This window comes from Palaemon carinicauda, chromosome 43 (genome assembly GCF_036898095.1).
Source record: "Palaemon carinicauda isolate YSFRI2023 chromosome 43, ASM3689809v2, whole genome shotgun sequence".
NCBI classification, from domain to species: domain Eukaryota; kingdom Metazoa; phylum Arthropoda; class Malacostraca; order Decapoda; family Palaemonidae; genus Palaemon; species Palaemon carinicauda.
The window spans coordinates 56,228,966-56,241,405 of NC_090767.1; the positions used below are offsets into that span (position 1 = coordinate 56,228,966).

At 37.0% G+C, this 12,440-nt stretch overlaps 1 long non-coding RNA gene across 3 annotated transcripts in view; it reads left to right on the forward strand.

Annotated features, from left to right (window-relative positions):
* Positions 1-2,099, forward strand: part of LOC137633408 (uncharacterized) — a 437,361-nt gene extending 435,262 nt beyond the window's left edge. For all 3 annotated transcript variants that reach the window (XR_011042199.1, XR_011042197.1, XR_011042198.1), the window contains 2 exons: positions 332-431; positions 1,940-2,099. This is a non-coding gene — a long non-coding RNA (uncharacterized lncRNA). The remainder of the gene's footprint in view (positions 1-331; positions 432-1,939) is intronic.
* Positions 2,100-12,440: the final 10,341 nt, after the last annotated feature.

Sequence of the window (12,440 nt, forward strand, 5' to 3'; positions counted from 1 at the left end):
TTTGCTAAAGGTATGACTTAGAAATGGGACCAAATTTAGATGGATGCTTTTTCAATTGTTTAGTGAAAGTGATGTCCTAAAATAGGTTAATGAAATAACAAAAGGATATTTGTGAAGTTAAGAATTGATAATGTAATAAGGCCGGATCCTATTTCTAGTTCCCATTAGAAATTCCAGTTCACCAAGTAGGCCTATACAAAAATTAGCCGAGATCAGTTTGCACTATGGAACTAAATATTAAATATTAAGAAATATTTTATATCAAGATATTTTAATTGTTCTTCTTTTGTTTTTAAATAAGAAAATAATTTTATTTTCCTTTTTTTTATAGGTAATGGACTGAAATGATTGATGGCTTTTGCTCTTCATCAACTGAAGACCAAAGTCGTGTGAAACTCGAGGTTGACTTCATCATATAAACCTATAGAATGGTGAGTGTTGAGTTTCATTTAAGTGGAGAGAGAGAGAGAGTGAGTGAGTGAGTGAGTTTCTCTTGCCTCGATACTCCGTTTCTCTTGCCTCGATACTCCGTTTCTCTTGCCTCGATACTCCGTTTCTCTAGCCTCGATACTCCGTTTCTCTAGCCTCGATACTCCGTTTCTCTAGCCTCGATACTCCGTTTCTCTAGCCTCGATACTCCGTTTCTCTTGCCTCGATACTCCGTTTCTCTTGCCTCGATACTCCGTTTCTCTTGCCTCGATACTCCGTTTCTCTTGCCTCGATACTCCGTTTCTCTTGCCTCGATACTCCGTTTCTCTTGCCTCGATACTCCGTTTCTCTAGCCTCGATACTCCGTTTCTCTAGCCTCGATACTCCGTTTCTCTTGCCTCGATACTCCGTTTCTCTAGCCTCGATACTCCGTTTCTCTTGCCTCGATACTCCGTTTCTCTTGCCTCGATACTCCGTTTCTCTTGCCTCGATACTCCGTTTCTCTAGCCTCGATACTCCGTTTCTCTTGCCTCGATACTCCCAGTTTCTCTTGCCTCAATATTCCCAGTTTCTCTTGCCTCAATACTCCCATTCTCCTCTTTTTGTCTTCTCGAGTCATGAAAATACACTAATTTTTGGGACAGTTTTAATTGTTAACATATGTATTTTGGAACCTCATTAGCCTTTCTTTTGTTTTAATTCTTTGTTCCTATCTTGGTTTTTTTAATACACATTTTGTCCCAGGTAAGACTACAGCAAATATAATATTACGTATTTAAGACTACAACAAATAACGATATAATATAGTATTGCGTATATTGTAATTATGTTCTTTTAGACATAACTTTGATAAGCGTTTTAGAAAGATGAAAAAGACTTCATCTAAATAGGAGATAATTACATATGCAATCTAATACACTATAATATATCATTTGCACTAGGCCTAATGTTATATCATTTGCACTAGGCATAACGTTAAATATAGGTGATATTATATCATTTGTTATAGGCCTTGTGTCGTTAACATGGACAAAATGGGTTATTTAAAACCAAGATAGGAACAAATATATGTTATATTGACAAATACCAAAATTCCGTTGATAGAAATGTTTAGTATTTATGTAATATAGTGAAATATTGCGTAGTCTCTTTAATGCTATTTGTTTTGTTTTGTAGTCTTAAATAGCATTTGGGAGACTACAAAACAAAATAAATGCTATTAAATGCTATTTGTTTTGTAGTCTGATTTATTTTGGCTTTGTAGTCTCTTAAATGCTATTTAAGAGACTACAAAACAAAACAAATATACATTTGAACCCTTTTAAGAGACTAAAAAGCAAAACAAAAATGCTCTTGAATGCTATTATAAAACAAATAGCATTTAAGAGCATTTGTTTTGTTTTAGTCTCTTAAAATGGTTCAAATGTATATTATAAAACAAATAGCATTTAATTCACTATGCAAATATTCTCAAATTTGTTAACTAATTGTGATATTTCATATTTTGCAGGTATAGGCCTAAGCAGAGAACTCAGCGTTGGAGCATAACTCATACCAGAAGATTGCAAAGAGTCGGAGACAAGAGGAGGATCGTCGACACCGAAGAAATAAATCGAAAGATGCTGGTAAATCCAGGGCAAAATTACGTAACATCTGGATCCATAATTGGAAAAATTAGAAGAAAATATATTAGATTCTAATTTTTTTTTTTTTTTGGTAGCAGCAAAACAGTATCTCGGTTTTAAAATATTTTTGGAATAATAAAAAGTAATGTTATTTAATAGTAATTTTATTTTGACCCAATGAAATTATACAATTGTATTCTTTTTGTACAACAAGCAAAGATTTTGAACAATTGTAATAGTATAGATGGGTTGTATGACTGGCCAGAATTTTGAAATGTTGGCTAAAAGTTGCCAGGTATTATATTTATCCTGAATTACTGGACATAGTCTCCAAATTCATATCTTTCCTCTATATAGGAGGGACGGCCAGGGGTCCCACCTTACTGCTTCAGTAGATTGCCAATTCCTCTATATCCGTTCCAGGATACAACACTTAAGAGTCGGCTTCATCACTTTCTGTAAAGAATATCACAGTTTACCATTAATATAGAAAATGGGCATCATGGAAAACGAGATTCAAGATAACATCAATAAGGTCTGAACAAATAAATTAATAATATACTAATTCCTATAGAGATATTGTTGCTTACCTGTAACTATTAAGGGATTACTGGGAAAATTATATACAAGGAATATATAACAGCTAAACGTATGATCATTAAATTGGCAAGATCAATATGCTTAGATTAACCATTGTAAAATTATATTTATATTGAAAATGAGAACTGAATAGATATACGAAAGAATAAAAATTAGTTCTAGAATACTTATGCTCGTGGATATAATGAGTATTACAAATACATTGAAGAGATGAAAATATTAACACTGGATAACAAAGATTATACAGTGATACCTCGGTAGTCGAACGACTCTATACTCGAACAATTCGGAGTTCGACCAAAATTTTCGAGAAATTTTTGCTGCGGTGCTCGACCAAAAATTCGGTACTCGACCAGCCGAACACGTGACGACCGCATGGGCTTTGTGATGATCGCGCCATCTCGGCCACTCTCGCTTGTTCGGGAAGCATCAGTTCTCTCGAGAGCGTCACTCAGACAACGCGCGATCAGCATTCGTTGTGATTTAGTGATTTTCAGTGCTTTTAATTGCTTTTTTAGCTTTCATAATGAGTCCCAAGAAAGTAATGAGTGTTAAGGGGAAGGAGAAGAGGAAAACAGTGCGAACAACGATCGAGTTGAAGAAGGAAATTATAGCGAAATATGAGAATGGTGTACGAGTGTCCGATTTAGCGGTAGAATACGGAATGGCGAAGTCGACCATTTCTACGTTTTTAAAGCATAAAGAAATGATTAAGAAGGCGAATGTTGCAACGGGAGTTACGGCGGTAACTAAGCAAAGGCCACAAGTGATTGAGGAGATGGAAAAGTTGCTTTTAATATTTATTAAAGAAAAACAGTTGGCCGGGGAAAGTGTTAGTGAAGCGTTCATTTGTGAAAAAGCGTTGCATATCTATGAAGAATTAGTGAAGAAAAGTCCGAGTACCAGTGAAAGTGATTCATTTACATTTAAAGCGAGCAGGGGTTGGTTTGAAAAGTTTCGTAATAGAACAGGTATTCATCATTTTCGAAGAATACTGCAGAGGAGGAAGAAACAATTAACAATAGACCAGTTTTTCACAAAAGAAAAGAAAGCTGCTACATCAAAGCCTGTTTCTCCTCCAAAGAAGAGAAGAAACCCCTGAAATAGATCTGCCCACCCTTTCATTGGAGAGAGAAACAACTCCTGAAGGAGAACTACCCCGCCACATCATGGAAGGGGACTCTCCTTCCAAGCAGTAACCTCCCCCTTCCATCCTCTCCACATCCATCCCTGTATGCCATCGAACCGCTGCTCAAAGGTATGTTCACTACAGTACAGAAAATGGTTTAAAATTGTTTTATTTTAGTACAGTAAATGGTTTAAAATTGTTTTATAGGATTTTCTGACCAATTTCATACACATTTAGATAATTATTGTTGTTTAGGTACACGTTTTATTAATATTTTGGGCCTGTTCGAGTGCTTGGGAACGGAATAGAATATATACCATTATTTCTTATGGGGAAAAAAAATTCGGTACTCGAACAAATCGGAGGTCGAACACGGATCTCGAACGGATTATGGTCGAGTACCGAGGTATCACTGTATATCTAAAACACCTTTGTTAATGAGTAATAATATTGCCAGTGTAGCAAGGGGCTTTTAACTGTTAAAAGTATTTGCACAATAATGCCAGAAGAAAATAATTTGCATATATACTTCGTCTTTATATAACAATGTATGAAATATTAATAATTAATTACGAAACGTATGTTGCAAAAGATGGAGTTAAATTTGAATAAGATACAAGCGAAAAACTGAAAAGCAATTTGGTTTTTGCAACTTTTCTAGATAAAAAATCTTCTGATACATTGAATGATACTGGATATTAAATGCAAATATTATTGATTTTACAATGCAATATATAAAGACGGAAGTCTGTCAATGAAAACCTCTACATGAATGTGAATGACATAGACCTAGATTAGACATGGGGTCTAACATTAAGGTCTGGGCTGATTACAGTTTATTCCAATGCACGAAGAAACCAGGAAATGTATAAAAACCTTTAAAAAGAAACAGTGAAAGCTTAAAGAAACTGATAAAAGCTGGAGACAAAGAAATAACAGATTAATTAGTAGGTTTGTGAAAGGAACTATGAAATCTCCAATGAAGAAAACGGATCATGGTTTAAAATTGAGCATGTGGGCATTAACTTATATGCGGTTGCATTTTACCATGGATTACTTTATAACTTTTCAAATTTCCTAAAATTATAAGCTATTCAAACTGCAATTACCTTACAATTGTCTTAAACATTACATTGAAACCATGCAAATTACTCAAACTAAGGAATTGATTTACCAGATAACCAGTCAACCATGAGCCCCCTCTGTTTACCATGGGGATAAAGGTAGCAAAAGAAGACATTGAAACATCTAAGGCACCGGAGGAAGCAGCAGGGCCTACCGGAACTGCGTCACAATCGCTCGCCATTCATTCCTATTTCTAGCATGCTCTCTTGCCTCTCTCACATCTATCCTCCTATCACCAAGAGCTTTCTTCACTCAACCTTGGCCTTCCTCTTGTACTTCTCCCATCAACTCTTGCATTCATCACCTTCTTTAGCAGACAGCCATTTTCCATTCTCTCAACATGGCCAAACCACCTCAACACATTCATATCCACTCTAGCTGCTAATTCATTTCTTACACCCGTTCTCACTCTCACCACTTCGTTCCTAACCCTATCTACTCAAGATAGACCAGACATACTCCTTAGACACTTCATCTCAAACACATTCAATATCTGTCTTTCCGTCACTTTCATTCCCCACAACTCCGATCCATACATCGCAGTTGGTACAATCACTTTCTCATATAGAACTCTCTTTACATTCATGCCCAACCCTCTTTACTACTCCCTTAACTGCCCCCAACTCTTTGCATCCGTCATTAACTCTCTGGCGTACATCTGCTTCCACTCCACCATTTCCTGCAACAACAGACCCCATGTACTTAAACTGATCTAACATGGTATTCAACCTCGCACCACCTTCCCTTCTCGTACATCTCATAACCTTACTCTTACCCACATTAACTCTCAACTTCCTTCTCTCACACACTCTGGCAAATTCTGTCACTAATCAGCCAAGCTTTTCTTCTGCGTCTGCAACCAGTACAGTATCATCCGCAAACAACAACTGATTTACCTCCCATTCATGGTCAGTCTCATCTACCAGTTTCAATCCTCATCCAAGCACTCGAGCATTCACCTCTCTCATCACTCCATCAACATACAAGTTAAACAACGACGGTGACATCACACATCCCTGTCTCAGTCCCACTCTCACCGGAAACCAATCACTCACTTCATTTCCTATTCTAACACATGCTTTACTACCTTTGTAGAAACTTTTCACTGCTTGCAACAACCTTCCACCAACTCCATATAACCTCATCACATTCCACATTGCTTCCCCATCAACTCTATCATACGCTTTCTCCAAAGTTCATGGAGAAGGAAATAGAGAATTTCAAATATAGGACGAAAGCCATTTGAACAATTAGCAAAGAATATGGATGAAACTGAGAAATGCTAAAATTTAAGACTAGCACAAAGTACATTGGGACTATGAGGAGGAATTTCACCAAACATCAAATTTGGTGTTAAAAAGAGATTTGAAAATTGAATACTTTAAAAAGTAGAACTTTTCGAATATAATGTTCTAGTTAACCACTAACCTTTGTTATCCTGGTGGCCTATTGGAAACATCCCTCTGCCTCGCGATTTCCGGACTGGGGTTTGAGTCACAAACTCAATAGTTTCTTGTTATCTACCTACTGGGTAATCAGCAGCCATTGCCTGGCCCTCCCTGGTCTTAGCTTGGGTGGCGAGGGGCCTTGGGTGCTGATCATATGTATATATGGTTAGTCTTAAGGACACTGTCACTGTCCCTTTCATCTGCCATTCATGAGATGCCTTTAAACCTTTGGAGTGTCTTGTGGTCTCCAGGTTCAACATCTGAAAAAGGAAATAAATTAATATTCTCATAATTCTATCTATCATTACTTTAGAGAGAGAGAGAGAGAGAGAGAGAGAGAGAGAGAGAGAGAGAGAGAGAGAGAGAGAAAATTACCAATCTAGAAAACTCATTTCCCCCAAAAAAGTATTCAAAAGGTATTTTTCAATCTAACTCATATTTACAACTACAACAAAAACCAGGTTCCTCGTTGCTCCCTCCACTTCTTATTTCTCAACAGCCAAACAAATGCTCTATCCTTCTATCTGCTTCTCTACACGACACACAAATCCTATAATTAAATCCTATTGTTAAAAGGATCTTTTAATCGGTTCTGAAAATACCTTTTATTATTATTATTATTATTATTATTATTAAGCTACAACCCTAGTTGGAGAAGCAGGATGCTACAAGCCTAAGGGCTCCAACAGGGAAAAGAGCCCAGTGAGGAAAGGAAGCGAAGAAAAAATAAAATATTCTAATTAACATCATTAAAACAAAAGTTTAAACAAAATACGAGGATTGACAAACTTACACGAGAATTGACAAACTTACATGAGAATTGACAAACTTACACGAGAATTGGCCAACTTGCATGAGAATTGGCCAACTTGCACGAGAATTTACAAACTTACAGGAGAATTGGCCAACTTGCACGAGAATTGGCCAACTTGCACGAGAATTTACAAACTTACACGAGAATTGGCCAACTTGCATGAGAATTGGCCAACTTGCACGAGAATTTACAAACTTACAGGAAAATTGGCCAACTTGCACGAGAATTGGCCAACTCGCACAAGTATTGGCCAACTTGCACGAGAATTGGCCAACTGGCACAAGTATTGGCCAACTTAAACGAGAATTAGTCAACTGGCACGAGAATTGACAAACTTACATGAGAATTGGCCAACTTGCACGAGAATTGAGCAACTGGCACAAGTATTGGCCAACTTGCACGAGAATTGACAAACTTACACGAGAATTGACAAACTTACACGAGAATTGGCCAACTGGCACAAGTATTGGCCAACTTACACGAGAATTGACAAACTTACATGAGAATTGGCCAACTTGCACAAGAGTTGGCCAACTTGCACAAGAATTGGACAACTTGCACGAGAATTGGCCAACTGCCAACTTCCACGAGAATTGACAAACTTACATGAGAATTGGCCAACTTGCACGAGAATTGAGCAACTGGCACAAGTATTGGCCAACTTGCACGAGAATTGACAAACTTACACGAGAATTGACAAACTTACACGAGAATTGGCCAACTGGCACAAGTATTGGCCAATTTACACGAGAATTGACAAACTTACATGAGAATTGGCCAACTTGCACAAGAGTTGGCCAACTTGCACAAGAATTGGCCAACTTGCATGAGAATTGGCCAACTTGCATGAGAATTGGCCAACTTGCACGAGAATTGGCCAACTGGCACAAGTATTGGCCAACTTGCACGAGAATTGGCCAACTCGCACGAGAGTTGGCCAACTGGCACAAGTATTGGCCAACTTGCACGAGAATTGGCCAACTTGCACAAGAATTGACAAACTTACACGAGAATTTACAAACTTACACGCGAATTGACAAACTTACACGAAAATTGGCCAACTTACACAAGAACTGGCCAACTTGCATGAGAATTGGCCAACTTGCATGAGAATTGGCCAACTGGCATAAATATTGGCCAACTGGCACAACAATTGACCAACTTGCATGAGAATTGGCCAACTTGCATGAGAATTGGCCAACTTGCACGAGAATTTACAAACTTACAGGAGAATTGGCCAACTTGCACGAGAATTGACAAACTTACACGAAAATTGGCCAACTTACACAAGAACTGGCCAACTTGCACGAGAATTGACAAACCTACACGAGAATTGACAAACTTACACGAGAATTGACAAACTTAACACGAGAACTGGCCACCTTGCACGAAAATTGGCCAATTTGCACGAGAATTGGCCAACTTGCATGAGAATTGGCCAACTGGCACAAGAATTAACCAACTTGCATGAGAATTGGCCAACTTGCACGAGAATTGACAAACTTACACAACAATTTGCCAATTCGCACAAGTATTGGCCAACTTGCACGAGAATTGGCCAACTGGCACAAGAATTGACAAACTTGCACGAGAATTGAGAAACGATGTATTGCAATCCTGGCTTATAAAGGTTTTGGTCCTAAATCATTCATAATGTCACTTAAACTCAGTCTCTATAACGTTTACTTAATTTAATTGGAGCAATATTCAATATATCAAAGTCGTTTTACAATATCACTAACCTCAAAATCACTAAGAATATTTAATTAATGAACCAGGTATAAAATAAATTGACATTAAATTAATTACTTTAAAAAAGGACATTTTGGAGGCCTGGGGGGTATTTTAACCCCCCCCCCCCTATTCAGCTTATATTAAAAGATACAATAAGTAAGGTGTTATCAATTAGTATAAGTAATTAAGTAATATAAGTAAGCACAAACTAGCAAAGATCAACTATCTTATCTGTCACTCCTGGATAGGTAGGTACTATTCACACTAGCTGATACTATCTTTCCAGTAATACCTACTGCAATAGTTAAATGTATTAAATGTATTTCATACAGTATATCTGACCTCATAAAAATAGATTAAGATGTATCAGTGACCTTAAGACACAAAATAAATGAATTTATTACCTTATAAATTTTGAGATTTCTTGCCATGGTGACCCCTTACCTCTAATGAATGAGAATATTAATAAAAATCCTATGATATTTTGACTAATATATAAATGAATAACATTTCCTCTATATATATGACCATTTCGAAGTACAATCTTACCTATTATAATGAAATTTCACTCAAATTTCAAGGATTTCCATTCAAAGACACCACTGACCTTCACTCCTTCAGGGATCCTATGCTAATGGTCTCAGTTCTCTGAAAATCAGGGTGTTTTCCTTCAGCCAATCAGAGGCCTCCAACGGAAAGCATTTGTATAACCATCTCTCATTGGTTTAAACTTACCTCATGTGGCTAAGATGCTTAAAAGCTGTCTTCCTATTGGCTAGCATATTTTAGTCATTTTTGACACCAGGGGATACTTTCCAAAGAACCAAATGTGAAATTTCCCCTAAAATCAGAGCTAATTTCCCCCTAGAATTCTTCTTAACAATCTAAATTCAGTTTTATATATATTTCTGTGTCTTTTAGTTATGTTATAATATATAATTTCTTTCATGTTGTATTTTTTGTAACCTTAAATACAAAATATTTCCTTAAAGCATCAAAATCATCTTTAAAAACTTGTCCCCAGAAATCACGTGATTTCCTCGATTTAGGGATAATTTCCCTAAAAGCAGACGCCATGAAAAATATAGAATCTATTTGTCAAGTCTAAATACAAAATATCTTACAAAAATCATATATAAATATTAATTAAAATTCTATAACCTTCCTATTATCAGTTAAAATAACTAAAATTTCAAATCTTAACTTAATTATGAAAAACTATTGTATAAACTTAAAAATTTTGCTTATCAAATATCATATTTATGAAATATATCGTAAATGAGTCTTAAAACTTAATAAAAATATAAATTTAATACCAATAATTCTCCCCTATTCTTTAAAATGTGATATAATAAAGGTACATTGTAAATATTAGTTGGTAAAACCGAAAACAGAATTTAATTTTTTACCAAATGATAAAAAATGAAAATTATGAGAAAAAAAAAATAAATTTTCAATAATATTTCCGTAGATTTTATGAAAGTTTAATTTCGATCAAGAAAATTAGCTAATAAATCTATATTTTCCAAAATCTTGAATAATTTAATTATTTTGTTAGTTTTAATTTGGCGTAAAATTCTCAAGCGAAAATAACCATTTTGACAAAAGCTATAGTTATAATAACTATCATTGCATAGTTCGAAATAATAATTATATAAAACTATTAAAATCACATTGAAAATAAATAACGTAGGTAGAAAACTTAAGACTAGAAAGTTTAGCTAATATATATCTATACTTATAACATTAAATTTTGATATATAAAATGTATTTTTAATATTCATGTCTGGGGTTTGGCCAGTTTTTATTAACGAGCTGGTCAACTGCAGATTGGTGACGGTGGGAGACTTTTATCTGATCGCTCAAAGAAAACCAACCAAGTAATGGTGACCCAGAGAAATTTAATTAAAAATTAAACCACCTCTCTCTCTCAGCAATGTCGTCCTGATGGAAGGTTCCTTTAAGTAGCTTCCTAGGGTATATTTGACTACAGTGATATTCCAAGAGAATTTACCTTTAGGTCTCCAGAATTCTAACTCCTGGCGCGAATATCCTTAAAATTTCTCTCAAAGATATCGCATATCAGGGGACGTATATCTTGATACGACACATAGCAATCTTCACCCCGAATAGCGTGTTCGCTTCGAGGGGGAAAGTGGTAAAAATAGAAGGGGAGCCGTTATCAAGGTACCCTTCCTCCGTTACTACCTTGAATATCTAGATGGCGCCATCGTCGCCGCCATGTTTATTCCTTCAAGCGTAGCGCTACTAGCTCGGTGATTTTCCTGTTCACTCTCGTATTTTAGCTTATCTCATTGCATTTATCATGCAATCTCCAGCCTCTTCTGCCTCTGGAAAATTGAGTATTTGATCTTTACATTGTACAGTATAAATTTTAGCTCTTGTCTCACAGTGAAATTAGCTTAAATTAAGTGGAAGAGCTGTTGCCTGAACCGGAGGCGTCATGGGCGCTGTCGTTCATAACGCACGAGTTATTTAGTAAGCCAGAACGACTTTCCCGGTATAAATAGCATGAATAATAGCTATTTAGTCTTCATTGCTAGGAGTTAATTATATTATGCCGATTGTATTCGTAAAAGTTTCGGCGATTTAGGTAACCGAACCTTGCTTACGCTAGGCTTCCTAGCCTAGGCGTTTTAGTTTACTTTCATGCATGATATAATAGACATTCCTAGTGTCATTAAATTTAAATGAAGCTATTTAGGCAATTTATACATGTAAGATACATTGATTGCATATAAATTTTCCTCTTCTGAGATAGAATACGAGTGTTTCGGTGATTAAGGTAGTCGATTCTCGCCTAGTGACTTTAGCATACAGTACTTTCATACATGTCCCCCGGTTACCCTCGTGTATCGTTTCATCAATTCAGGAGGAGATAGATATCTCCTAGAATTATTATATAAACAAATACTCGTCTCCAGTAGAGATTTAAGGGTAATCCCTCCTTCCCTTTGAGTGTAGCCTTAGGCTACAACCCAAGTTAGTCGTGCCTCGAGTTGTCATTCAGGCAGGACTAGGCTAGGGTTTTCTGTCCCTTCCCTTAGCCGCAGATAGCAGGTTTTGTGCTGGCGGCTGGCCGGCAGGGTGAATAGTCATCCCCCTGTCGGACTACGGCGCCGGCATAGGAGACTAGACCTCCCTAGACCGCACCTGAAGGGGTTATGTGATATTGCCACTTTCTCCCTGAGTTCTAGTAGACTAGTCCTGTGCTCGCAGACCCTAGGCTGAAGAATAGACATTCTTCTGCCGCCTAGCATGGCGTCGATACCAAAACAGAGTTTCTTAAAGGCGTGGATGGACTGGCAACCCTGTCGGCTCCTTCCACACCTCATACAGGACCCTTTCCCGCCACCCCCTCTGTCCTTTAGTGATGGCCTAGCCATTGCAACCCTCTGGCCGTTGTCCTACAATCTCACCGCTTGCCGGCAGGTCGTGGGGCCAGCCGGGGCTTATGCTTGTAGTTGCTTAGTCGCTCAGCTTTCCCTTATGGATGCAAGGCTCCGAGAAAGCTG